We start from the raw sequence: 10,333 nt of genomic DNA on the forward strand, positions 1-10,333 counted from the left end.
ATCGAACTCACGACCTTACGATCTGAGCCGAGTGCACCTAACCACTAAGCCACGCGCCGTTGACTGTGGTTAAGAAGCTTGCTGTGCAACCACGTGGATTCGGGTTCGGTTCCACCGCGAGCCACCTTAGACAGGCAACTATCCATGGCTTGCAAGTGAATTTGGTCGACAGAAACTGTGTGGAAGCCTCATACACACACATTGAGTTTGCAAGAAAGTAATTTCGTTTTTCGCAAATAGAGTTAGGATTTTTTGAATGACATTTGTCAATGTTATGCTTTTTTCCTTTTGACCTTGATAGCCGTTGCTTTTATCTTATTTTAGAAGCGAATTGCGTGTAATTTTGTTCACAGCTGTTAGTTCAGTGACAATTTTAATATGGAGTGCAAAAACGAACATTTTTACCATAGTTTACTTTTCGATTCCGTAAAGGCAAGAAAGCTGCTGAGGCTCACAAAGAGCTATGTGAAGTTCATGGTGTTGATTGCTTAAGAAAACGCACATATCAGAATTGGTTTTAAAAATTCCGTCATGGATCTTTTTCACTCAAAGATGACCAACGTTCTGGTCGACCTACTGAAATTGATGATGACCAAATCAAAGCCATAATTGAATCCGATTGTCATATAACTGTGCGAGAGATTGCAGAGAGGTTAAATGTATCGCACACAATAATTGAAAATCACTTAAGATGTCTTGGACTCGTTAAGAAGCTCAATATCTGGGTTTCACAACGAATCAATATTTGCTATATGCATCTCAAACGCAAAGAAATCGACTTTTTGAAACGAATCATCAATGGTGATGAAAAATGGATTGTCTACAATAATATGAATCGAAAATGATCATGGTCCAAGCGTAAGGAACCAGCACAAACCTCGTCGAAAGCTGAATTGCATAAAAAAAGGGTCATGCTGTCAATTTGGTGGGATTACAAAGGTGTTGTGTATTTTGAACTGCTTCCAAGGAACCAAACGATCAATTCAGACGTTTACAATCAACAACTAATGAAACTGGAGGAAGCAATCAAAGAAAAATGGCCAGAAAAATGGCCATCAGCATGGCCGCAGCTCTGAGCTGTAACTATAGAAAGGAAAAAAACAATGTATCTCTCTCTCTATATATATATAATCAGATACATATATGGTCCTTACACACATACATATATATATATATGTATATAAATCAGCGCTGTGTATGTATGCTTATATGTACGTAGGCATACTGGCACACACACAGACATGTATGCTTAGGTATGTGTTTGCGAGTTTGCCTCTACGTGTAAGTGCATGAGTGTGGTATGTGTGTGTGTGTGTGTGTGTGTGTGTGCGGTGCTACAGAAGCAATGCTGGAATATGAAATGAAGAAATAAGACCGAACCACTGACACAGTCAAAGAGTTAATCATGAGTCTATGTGTATGTATATATATATATATATATATATATATATATATATATATATATATATATATATATATATATATATATATACATATATATATATATACATATATATATATATATATATATATATATATATATATATATATATACATATATATATATGAATATATACACCTGTTTATATATACATACATACATGCATACTTATAGTCATACATACGCATATACATACATAGATGCATATATATATATATGTGTGTGCGTGTGTTTGTGTATATATATATACGCGCACACATATATATATATATACATACATACACGCATATATTTATATGTAGAACTATTGTATATACATATATATATATATAAATACACACATATATTTACATGTATGTATATAATGTGTATATATATATATATATATATATATATATATATATGAACACACACACACACACGCACATATATATGAACATAGAAATATGCATGTATATATACATGTGTACTTGTGTGTCTATGTATGTATATATACATACATATATACACACATATATACACCCACACACACATTTTATATTGATATCAATTACTTCACACACACCTACACACATACACATACACACACACACACACACACACACCAACACCAACACGCAATACTTCCATATTTATATATATACTTGCATATATACATATCGTTTAGTGCTCCGCTGTCTACATTAGTATTGATTTGTTACTGTTTTGATGTTCCATATTTCTGTAGAAATATGGAACATCAAAACAAGCAATATTAAATACAGCTACACAGCTTTTCCTTCTGTTACTGCTCCTCTCTTTCAACTCGTGGGATCATTTGATATAGATGTCTTATTGCTTGTGTTGTTCCGATCGATGGAGGGGTCGATACGCTTATGTCTTAATTGACCCGTACCACCTAGCACTTAATGTGAAACAACGGGTGTGTACAACAGTGGGTGGAGAGAGCTGGGTGTAGTGTGTTCCGAGTGTCTTTGCTGTGTTCAATGGCCTTAAATCGCGTTTGGGAACAAGAGGTAGGTACAGAAGTAGGAGGAGGCAATATAGTGTATTGTGCCATGTGTCATTAACCAGCGACCAGCTTGTCGTGTTCGGCAACACTACCTCCTCCAGGCACTTGATGTAGACCTCCATGTTGAATCTGAGGCCGTGTGGGAAGATGAATGGAGGCATAACATCGCTATCACTAGTGATCACTCCAAACACCATGATGTTGACTGAATGTTTGATTTTTATCTCTCTTTGTACATGTTTTGGGGACACGACAAGCCAACGGTTGTTCTGTGTGTTCACCATCTGAGGAAAACCAAAGCATGTTCGGTTGGTGGGGATGCTTGAGTTTGTTCAAAACCTTCATAGCGCGGTCTTTCCTCTTGTCCTTGGTGGCTTTGGATAAGAATTGGCCTTTTCTCATCTTGTATGAGAAATACAGAATGTCTTCATGTTCTACCTGCCTGATAAGAAACACAGATACTCCCATGTCCCTGGCGATGGATGTGATTGACTTGGAGGGATCGTTACCATGGCCTGGATCTCACCAACAAATTCAGGAGTTCTTTTCTTATTAGAACAGTCAGTGTGAGTTTTCCGAACTGCCGTACCTTCGTAATCACCATTAGACTCATCCAACTCTTTCTGAATCCTCTGCACTGTCCTCAGATTGGCATCGAAACACTCTGAAATGTTCGGATTGGAGCTTCCGGCATAAATACCAAGCAGTACTGCATGTCGTACTCAAATTTCTAGTATAGTGAATTGCGTCATGATACTGACAGACGGTGCCCAACTGACCCTACTATACTGTGTAGTCGATAAAATCAAAAGCAAACATTGCGCAAGCGCGAAATTAAAAATATAAAATGGTGACAATCTATCCATCGCACCCTGTATGTATATATATATATATACATATATATATATATATACATATATATATATATATATATATATATATATATATATATATATGTATATGTATATATATATATATATATATATATGTATATGTATATATGTATATATGTATATAATAATAATAATATTAGGGACAAAATCCAAAATTACAGGTAAAAACTCAATTAAAATCAATTTATAAAAAATTAAAATTAAATTGAGCTTTATAGATAAAATATATATAAAATATATAGTTTTAGGGAAAAGAACCAAGGTTCATGAACTCATCGATGAAAATCCACCATCACATATAGAAAAATTAATAATTAAAAGCACAATAAATGAGTATAATATAATAATACAAAGTAAATATCATAAGATAAAGATAATAAAAAGATTATGTATATAATATATATATATATGTATACATGCGTGTGTGTGTGAGTGCGCGCGCACATACACCATCATAATTATCATCATCATCATCATCACCCGATGTGTCATTCGATCGCTAACAACCTCCGAACATCAATCATCATCATCGTCACATTAGCCATAACAATCACCATCGCTATCTCCAACTTGATATTACCATCATCTTCAGCAGCGGCAGCAGTTGAGTTGGTATGGTTGAAGTGTGTTATGACTATTTGCATTAGTCATGTCAGATAGACGTGCGTGCACGGGGCGGAGGGTGACGTCTTAATCCTCTCGGAGAGAACGATCTTGGTGACCATCACCACCACCATCATCATCATCATCATCATCATCACAACCGTTGGACGCTACCACACCGCCACTACGGCCACCACCGCCACCGCCACCACCATCATCATCATTGTCGTCGTTGTCGTCGTCGTCATCATCATCATCATTACAGTCACCATATCGTAAAGCCCCTTGTGGGCAGCAATAGCCCCTTGTGAGCAATAAAGAAATAAGACTCGTTAGCACGCCGGACGAAATGCTTAGCAGCATTTCCTCCGTCTTTACGTTCTGAGTTCAAATCCCGCCGAGGTCGATTCTACCAGAGCTGTAAATTTTATGTATGTATAGCACATATACATATATGAATGTATATATTATACATACATACATACATACATACATACATACACACACATACGTACACACACACACACATACATACATACATACATACATACATACATGCATGCATACATACACACACACACACATACATACATACATACATACATACATACATATATACATACATATATATATATCAAATAATAAGCAACACGGATTTCAAAAGTGATTGCAGTACGCACGTTTCATGCTACTTCAATTTATTTAAGTAATGTGAGCATTACCTTAAATGCAATATGAAGAGCAATCTTCAGCTGCACGAAAAAATGTAGAAAAAAAGACATATTACAAATGTGGCAACATATTAAAACCAAGTGGGAGAGAGCAGAGGAAGAATATATAAGTCCATCTTGACATAGCAGGGTCTATCAGACTAGCCTGATAGACCCTGCTATGTCAAGATGGACTTATATATTCTTCCTCTGCTCTCTCCCACTTGGTTTTAATATGTTGCCACATTTGTAATATGTCTTTTTTCTACATTTTTTCTACATTTTTTCGTGCAGCTGAAGATTGCTCTTCATATTGCATTTAAGGTAATGCTCACATTACTTAAATAAATTGAAGTAGCATGAAACGTGCGTACTGCAATCACTTTTGAAATCCGTGTTGCTTATTATTTGATTTTAATCACCCATCCTTTTGGGATGTGATATTCGGGTGCCTTCGCATAAGTACCATATTCAAGCCTTGAATCTATATCTAAACCGTCTACACATATATATATATATATATATATGGTATCGTTCAAATTTAAATGTTAGTTTGCTCCGTTATCTTGAATATTTCGCTGTTTAGCAATATAAATACGCGTCCAAATATACATCTAAATCTACATATATATATATATATATCCTATACCCCGGTATAAGATTTACTTCATCTTCATCTTCATAAAAGATAACTTACATTGAATACCGATCAGCTTCATTGAAATATGTCAGTCTTATCATTGATATCTGGCTCAGCTTCTCAATACTTAAATACGACATCGAAACCTTGTAGTAATAAGTTGGTATCGTGGATAACGGCGACCAATAAAGCTTGGAAGCCGTACAAATTTGTGTGATAAAACTTATTTGTGTTTTAGAAAACGCAAATATTATTTAGTTTATATTATTTTATTTTGTTTTAGAATTTCGTTTTATTTTAGTTTATTCTATTTTGTTTCATGGATTTTAATCAGGTTATTTTCGTAGAAGATTAAAGTTGTGAATTTTTGTGCTGAAGAGTACACGAACAGTATATATATGTATATGTATATATATATATATATATATATATATATATACATATATATATACATATATATATATATATATATACATATATATATATATATATATATATATATATATATATATATATATATATATATATATATATATGGTCTTTGGGGTATTTATATATTGTGTGTGGGTGTGTGGGTGTGTGGGTTTGTGAATGTATTGGGGAAAGGGGGGGGCGTGTGCGTCTGTGCATTATGTAAATAAGTGCGCAGATATATAATTTAAAGAAACTTCAACATAAAACAGTTACACACCCTCGTCTGTATATATATATACACATATACATACATGCATATGTATATATATGTGTGTGTGTGGGTGTGGGTGTGTATGTGTGCATGTGCGTATGTTTGTATGAGCATGTGCATGAAATATATATATATGTATGTATATATATATATACGATTTTGTGGTGTGTAAGCATTATCTGATAAAGAATTCAATGTTTCGGCTGAACAACCCAGCCAAGAGCAAATCTCAGATTAGACCATCACCTACACACACACACACACACACACGTAGACATTCATCCACATCCAAGCATATATATATATATATATATATACATATATATATATATATATATATATATATATATATATATATATATATATATATATATATATATATATATATATATATATATATATATATATATACACACTCATAGATACGTACGTACATATATACATTCTCACATAGATCGGTTGAAAAAGCCGTCAGTTGCAATTCGAAGTTCCAGTCAAAATTAATTCTATTATAAATTTGACTCTGCTTTTGGCATTGAGTCTCCTCTTCATTAAATGAACCGTTTTTAATCTTGAATTTGTTTTAAATCAATAACTTTAAATTCACATTTACATATATGTATATGTATATAGGCACACGCAGACAGACGCACGCGCGCACACACACACTCACACACATACACATACACACATTATTCTTAAACAAGAATGTTCGAAGTCACTGTCAACAAAATTCTGATATTATCCAATCAGATTCACGTAAAATTGTGTTTATTATAACTAAACATTAATATATATATATATATATATATATATATATATATATATATATATATATATATATATATATATATATATATATATATATATATATATATATATATATATATATACACACACACATAAGCATGTATGTATGTATGTATGTATGTGCGTATACTTATGTCGATCTCGACGAGACGTAAAGAGCCGGAAGAAATGTCGCCAAGCATCTTGTTGGACGCGCCAACGATTCTGCCAGCTCGCTGATTTGCTGAAATCAGTCATGGTACTGCAAATGCATTGTGGGAATATTGCCCTTTTGTCACAGCAAATGTCTGACGTCAGGGGTGTATATTTTGGGTGTTCTAGGTGAGCGCTGCTCACCCATCGACAATGGCAAATTCATTATAAAGATTAACCTTTCTCATTGATTTAATCACAGATCTTAATGGGAGACCTTTGTTATATTTCTGCTTGAAATTTGGTGGCATTGGGTGTGAGAGCACACTCGATACAACAACCACCAAACGCCACTGTCATACAGCCATATCCTAAACAGTATCTATTATAATATTCTTTGGTTGCTGAGGCGGCGAGTTTGCAGAAACGTTAGCACGCCGGGTGAAATGCTTAGCGGTATTTCGTCTGCCGTTACGTTCTGAGTTCAAATTCCGCCGAGGTCGACTTTGCCTTTCATCCTTTCGTGGTCGATAAATTAAGTACCAGTTGCGTACTGGGGTCGATCTAATTTCGGGCCTTGTGCCTAGAGTAGAAAAGAATATTCCTTGGTTACTCTGTTCGTTTTCATTCTGCTTTCGTATGATATATTTTCATTAATGTGTATATGTATTTGTAAGACTCATTGTGTCGGACATGAAGATAGACAAAGACCATCGATGCAAAAGTTTTGAGTTTAGGAACAGTTTCCCCCCCTCTTCTGCGTGCAGTTGTTAAATATATAATTCAAATTTACAGAAAACAAAAGCTGAAGACAGGTGAAAGAACAAAAAGCAGGTGTATTAGTTTAACGCTCGGCAAAAATGGAATAGAGAAGTATTTGACGTTTCGAATTTCCGCTCTTCGTCAGAAAAAATTAAGAGGGGATAAAACAACGGAGGAAGAACGAAAAAAAAAGTAATAACACGGAGAGAGAAAAATATTAATGCTTTAAATTATCTCTCCTTCTCAAATTGAGCCGGTCTTAGTTACCAGTTGGTGAGTATGAAACATCTTCAAGAGGCAGAGATAATTTTAATAATTCAGGTTATTTAATATTTGATATGAATGTATTTGTCAATGGGCCTAAGCTTCTCCGTCAAATACATTGATTTCGTTATTTGCTGCAAGGTTTCTTCGTGTTAAAGCAAAGTAATTTGCTTATGTCAAAATGGCCTTCCTTGGCTTTTTCAAATCTCTCTACAAATGGCTTTCTAGGAAAATTCAATCTCTTCTGCCTGTAGCCATTTAGCTGGTCGTTTCCTGTTGTCTACATAGCTTTGGCCAAAAGCACCTCTGTATGTATGTATGTATGTATGTATATATGAGTGTGTTATGTACATGCATACATACATACGTACATAATACATTCGTATATGCACACTGCATATATACATACAAATGTACATGCATACAGATATACATACATACATACATGCGTACGTACCTACGTTGACGTTTATATCTATATATATGTATGTCTCCATCCATCTGTCTACTTCTCTCTATCTACTTCTGTCAAACACACACACACACACACACACACACACACACACACACACACACACGCATACCCCACAAGACACACACATACGGCCATATCAAGTTGATTGGCAGTTTCTCGTCCGATCACCGAAGTTAAGCAATGTCGAGCCTAGTTAGTACTTTATATATATATATATATATATATACACATACATACATATTTGTGTATATATGCATATTATATTCATACACACACGTACATAGATGCATGCATACATAGATACATTTCTTTTCTCCTTCTTCTTATATATGCACGTATCGATGTATCTGTACGCACACAACTGCGTACACAAACGTACTCTCACACATTTACAAATGCAAAATTACACACACACACACACATACACACTCACACACACACACAACACACACACATCCCCATCCACAACACCAGTAAGCAGTCTTGTGCAATATTCAGAGTGGAAACACTCCAATTTCACTGAACCTCACCTAAAAATTCCTTGTAGTTTTCGAAGCAGAAGTTAACCATTTATATTCCTAAGACTGTTATTGGAAATATTTCTTTGACATTAAGATAAAACAAATATTTCAACTATTTTACATTAATCCTTCAATGCTCAACCTCCACTTCATTTTATTTCTGGTTCAATTTATATATTTAATTCCATCGACAGAATTTACTGCATGACATCAGCTTCGTTGGCTTTGATCGGAAGGTTAACTAACATAGTACCTGGTTTTGTTTGTATGGTAAATATATACGGTGTAGACGTGGCTGTGTGGTAAGACACTTGCAACTCAACCATATGGTTCCCGGTACAGTCCCACTGCATGGCACCTTGGGCAAATGTCTTCTTCCATAGTTCCGGGCCTACCAGAGCCTTCTGAATGGATTTGGTAGACGAAAACTGAAAGAAACCCGTCATATATACATATATTAAAATTAATACATAGATTAAAATTAATACATATATTAAAATTAATACATAGATTAAAATTAATAATTATTAAAAATAATGATGAGATGATTAGTGAAAATCCTCCTAAATTATTTCTAAAAGATCGAATAATTTGAATATTAATAATTTGTTTTGGAATTATAAAAGAAGAATTGAAAAATATATATATATTATATATATATATATATATATATATATATATATATATATATATATATATATATATATATATATATTATATATATATATATATATATATATATATATATATATATATTATATATATATATATATATATATATATATATATATATATATATATATACATACATACATATACATACATATATATATATATATATATATATATATATATATATATATATATATATATGTATGTATGTATTTTTTTCATATATGTATCTACACACACTCACACATAATACACACAAATCTGTATTCCCTTGCCGCGACCATCAATGATTACCCATTCATAGTGGATTATATAAAGTGGAAGTTTAGTCATTTCGAGATAATCCCGATAGAAGTATTGTTAATCGTATTTGGTAATCCACTACACTTATGTGACTGTGTCAATTTGAGACTGTGAATCACACAAAAAGGCTTTATACCTACGTCATCATGGTTAGCATTGTCCATCGTCATCAGCATCATCATCATTAACATCGTCACCACCCCATCCTCATCATCGTCGTCGTCATTGTCACCACCCCTTACTACTACTACTACTACTACTACTACTACTACTACTACTACTACTACTACTACCATCATCACCACTGTTATTATAGTCTCCATAATCAGTGGTACTAATAAATTTGTCATGGCCTGGGTCAATTCTGGCCGACATATTTTTATGCCCCCAAGCGCATTCATCGCCATCGT

This window comes from Octopus bimaculoides, chromosome 21 (assembly GCF_046866305.1).
Source record: "Octopus bimaculoides isolate indiv1 chromosome 21, ASM4686630v1, whole genome shotgun sequence".
In the NCBI taxonomy this organism is placed as follows: Eukaryota; Metazoa; Mollusca; class Cephalopoda; order Octopoda; family Octopodidae; genus Octopus; species Octopus bimaculoides.